Source organism: Xenopus tropicalis, chromosome 2 (genome assembly GCF_000004195.4).
Source record: "Xenopus tropicalis strain Nigerian chromosome 2, UCB_Xtro_10.0, whole genome shotgun sequence".
Lineage (NCBI taxonomy): Eukaryota > Metazoa > Chordata > Amphibia > Anura > Pipidae > Xenopus > Xenopus tropicalis.
In genome coordinates, this window is record NC_030678.2 from 86687774 (window position 1) to 86693004 (window position 5231).

Sequence of the window (5231 nt, forward strand, 5' to 3'; positions counted from 1 at the left end):
TTCTTTGATGTCTTGTTATACCTAAGAAAGGAATGGTTGGTGCTTGGAAGTGTATGTGCGTCTGTGTGTGGGTAATTGCTGTATTGATGCTTATGGGGTTGGAATATTTCATATAACCTGAAACCCTGCACACCAGAACTAGTTATGATTGCCTTGCTAATGTCAACATAGCTACAGTACCCACAACAGGACCAAACCCTATGTTGAAGGACTCCCAAATATGTATGCAAACAATAATACAAACTGTAAAATATTCAATACACCTATTACAGATATTTTTTTTTCCTTTAGAATTGTTATAGTCCCTATTATTAATAGTCAGTGCTTGAGTTTACGGTTCCTTAGTCAGAGCCGTCTTTTGCTCTCATTTTAAGTAGCTACAATTTAAGCAGCAGGGTAGACAGTGGTTGAAGTAGGGTGTGTGAGAGGTAAAGGGACAGGTTGTCTTGCAATGTTTTTGAATATGCCAATTTGCTTATAAAGCCAATTCAAATGGGTGTTTCATCTTTACATTGAGTTTTAGTATATTATAGAATGGCTAATTCTAAGCAACTTTTCAGTTAGCATTAATTTTTTTTTAGTAGTTTTTGAATTTGCCTTTTACTACCAGCTTTCAAATGGGGGTCACTGATCCCATCAGCCAAAAAACAGATGCTCTGTATGGCTACAGTTTTATTGTCATTGCAAATTACTATTACCCATCTTTCTATTCAGACCGTCATATTCATATTTCAGGCTCTCATTCAAAACAATGCCTGATTGCTAGGGTAATTTTCACCCTAACAACCAAATAGCTGCTGAAATTGCAACTGGAGAGCAGCTGAATAAAAAGCACAATAACTTGAAATCCACAAATAATAAGGAATGAAAACCAATTGTTTCAGAATATTTTCTACATTATACTATGTTTATTTAAAGGTGAACAACCCCTTTAAGCTTTTGGTTCAGAAAAGGTGCTAAACAGGTTTAGTTTAGGGGACTGTGCAATCCTTTTTAAACTTTTGCAAACTCAGGTATGTGGTTACAGGCCATGTTTCCACTAAATTGGACCTCAGATTTAATTTTACTACCATTGATTTCAATTTAGTGGAAACATTATTGAATGAAAAGTGCCCCACTTGGACACATGGAGGCAGCCTCAGTGCCTAAATGCTCAAGCTTGTCACTGCTCCATGTTCACCAGCATTTTTGTGAAAGTGAGTGCATTTTTAAACATCACTCAAACATTAAACATTTTCAGTGGTTTAAAAATGCATCTTTAAATGTAACTGCCATTTAAAGTGATATCTGACTATTTGTATTCTCTGCACTCCTTGTCCTGACTCTCCAAGCAATGTAGCCAAAGGCACTTAACAGACCCAGAGGAGAAGTGGCTTGTACTAGGTTTTTGTAAAAATTACAAAATATAATTTTGATTACACTATTTAAAATATATTTTAACAATAGAACTACTGATATTTGTTATGTATTTTGGCAAGTTGCTTAGAACTTTCCTAATGCAAAAAATAAAAAAAGGTTTGGGCTGGTACTCCACTTTACATGGTTGTTCCTTGAATTGCATAACTTTCAGATAGTAGGATTAAATACGGCAAGGTATGCATATTAAGTGTTTTTATTTGTTGATGCTGTTGTCCTTGAAAAATATTTCCTTTATGGGATACTATGACTGAGATATAATGAAGCACATAAAGCCGAAGAGTTGTGGCTTAAAAAGATGCAACAATAGCTGGGCTGGACTACAATGTGTGTTTATAAATCCTTCATTGTAGCTGATAAACCACCATCTGGTTGTGGTAAACACTGTGAATACCAAATGAATGTCTTTCAGATGTGAGTGCAGAATATTTTGTAGTTTCAGGTTCAGTTTAGGAATGTGAGTACGTGGCCTACACTCTGGAAATATGGTCACCTACTGGGCGACTGCTTGTATAGTCAGCAGTTCAGTGTACAATTATTTTAAAACATTTACATCTGTAAGGTTTACATTTATATATAATATTCCAATGGTTAGCCATGCTAGGCAATTAGCTCTTTTGTCCTCATACTTCAAAGTTGGCTTAATTTGAAGACTTGCTTAGTATCTTTTATCCTTATTTCAGGTGCTATTACACCACATTTTTCGCAGGAGCCCAGTTAAATTTCACTGATCAACACGGGGTTTGTTAATGCTAGTAAATATATTTAATTATAATACATTATATATTTAATATATGGGTACTTCAGTCATAGGCATGGACATGGAAAGTTTTCATTCATTGGTCACAAAAGGGTTGGGTCTTGCAGGGGAGTGGGCGGGGATTGTGTGGATCATGGGTAGCTTTTGTATAACTAAGGTGGATGAAAGGTGTGCCATACATGCAAGGGCCAAAGGGGCATATTTTCCTATTAAGGTGTTAGGGTCCACAGCCCAGGTTAGCAATAAGCTAATAACGGGGGTCCTCTGGGGGAAAGGCACTGCTAATTAAGAAGTATGGGGCCCCAGGATTAAAGCTTTCAGCTTTTCATTTGGGTATGCTACATGCTTTGATACTACGATCATTATTCTGCTACAGGTAAAGGTATTTTACAAAGTTCTATGTGTGCCATTACTCTAAAGCTCTAAACAACAGAATGTAACAAACTTTTGTTCACAGCTAATGCGATTTTTACTGTGCGTAAAATGTAAGTATGCAAATTAGGGTTTGGGCAGAGCGCAGTACTTGTTGGCCAAGTCTTTTGTAGAAGGTTTTGTATTTGGCCAAATCTAAGAAGTATGTATTTAGTGCATCCCCATTTCTAGCTGGGATTAAACTTGTATCTCTGTTTTTGCTGCACAAATGTTGGCACAAAGGTTACACACAGCAGGACTCTTCTGATTGCACTATTAATACTAGGTTATTGTGATAGAAGTGCATGTCCTGCTGCTATTCTCTCTTGATATTGGGAGACATTTTTCTGTATTGCTTACTAAGTAACAGAAGAGTTGATTGTTTATAAAATAGTCTCCCAGCAGTAGGGATAAAGGTTAATACAGCAAAATCATTCAAGACCCAGCTGAGAAGAGCACATTAAGAACAATTCACCTAATCATTCCCCATAGTGACTTTAAACTGACAATTATTGGTTAACAAGAAAAAGTTTCTTTATAAAGTAGCAGATCAGTGTATCGGTAGATCTTGGTCTGAATTGAAATGGTACAACTGCATGGAGTCTCTGAAAAGGAAACATTCTCCAACATTTGGAATGGTATAGAAATGTCAGCCTCTTTACTTCCTTAACCATACGTCTCCACAGTATCATGGCTAACCTTGGGCAGGCCAGTGGCATGAAGAATCACCTCTGCTCTGGAATTCCCTTATGCTCCATCTGACTTTCTCTTTCGGTTTACCTTCATCTAACCTAGTGTAGCTTCATTATACACTTAGGGCAGTGGCACACAGGGAGATTAGTCGCCTGTGATAAATCTTCACTATTGCGGGTGACTAATCTCCCCAACATGCCACTCCACCGACAAGAATGTAAATCACCAGAGGGATGGCATAATCGTCTCCTTGGTTTTCCTTGCGAGGCAACTTTGGGAAACCAAATCGATACATATGCCATCCTACCGGTGATTTAAATTCTTGCCGGTGGGATGGCATGTTGGGGAGATTATTTGCCTGCAATAGTAAAGATTTATGGTGGGTGACTAATCTCCCTGTGTACCACTGCCCTTATTGCTGCTTACTGCGATGTTCTGTGCTTGCTTATCTTGCCCATCCCTTGCCTTTTGTTTCATAACCCTTTTAAACAGGGTCCTATTTACTTCTTGTACTGGTAATTGGTCATATTTTGTATGTTCAGTGTATGCAACCATTTATTGCACAGTGCTGCAGAATTTGTGCTTTATTGGTGCTTTATAAATACTTTATAATAATAGGAACAATAATAATGTTGTTACTATGTCGAAAGTCAGTCATTTAAGGAGATTTTATAGGAGGTTTCTGTTTTCTGAACTGCCATTTGTGTTTTAAATAAAAGAACCAGAATGTTCTTAGGGTGAGGCAGTCTAAAGGGAGCACCTGCTTGACATGCGAGAACTTGATATTTATTTGAATCTGCATTAATGAATGCACATTTACCAAGAGCTTTAAAGGAGAAGGAAAGTCGTTTTGGCATTTAACTGCCAATAGATTTACCACATTAGTGCCACCTAGAACTATATATTTATTTTGCAGAAAGTATTTCTATACCTGAGTAAAGAGCCCTAGAAGATTTCTCTTTTTGATGAAGACAGCAGCTGCCATTTTAAAAAGTTTCCTGCTTGCAGCTAAACATTGGTAGCTCAGATCACACATTTCTAAGGGGTGGAGCAGTTTAGAGGAGAGAGCTGCAGACTCTGGCCCCAGGAATGAAGGATCTTTCTGAGAGAGGAAGTCAAATACCCAAAGAACATGTTTACAATAACAGAAACAAGAAATCCAGTGTTTCTTTTGATAGAGATGCAGTGTTTCTGTGAGTGCTTATGGCTGTATTTACATAGACCTTTCTGATAAAGCTTACTTAGTTTTTACCTTTGTTTCTCCTTAGGTTACTATAAAGGAAAAGGAAAGGATTAAAATATACATTCATTACAGTCATTCATTTATTGTTTTCTGCAAGCTACTAGTCTTTAAATAGCCTTGCTTGCATAGTTCTCTAACCCAACACAGAAGCCATAGCAATAGGTTTATTTTTAGCTGCTTATCTTTCTGGCCTTTCTAACTAACTAACTAAAAAGCTGCCTGGCTGCTAGAGGAATTAAGTCCTAACTAACAGAAAACAGTTGGAATTCCAATGAGTGAAGACTAACTGCAACCTAGCTTAGAATATTATGTAAATCAAACAGTAAATTTTAAGGAAAATGACTGCTATTATACAAAGAAAAACTACTATAGTTAATGTTAGTCTGAAAAACATGTTATAAATTCACATTATCAATTTTTAAACCCTAAGGTTCTCAAACATTTTCTTTAGTCCTTCTTGTCCGTGTGATACTCATGGAAAGACAGCTTGATCTTGTTGCTGAAATCCTAGTCCTTTCAAAGCTGCAATGACAAAAGCCACATTTTCTCAGGTTCTGTGCAGTTGTCTGGTTTTTGTCAAAGCATTAAGAGAACGCATGATCAGAACCGGAGGCAGATCTTCTGGAGGACATGCTGTGTGACACCGTGTAGCAACAGCTTCTGAATTATCCCTGTCACAGAACAAAGCCTCATCTGGTTGAGCATGTG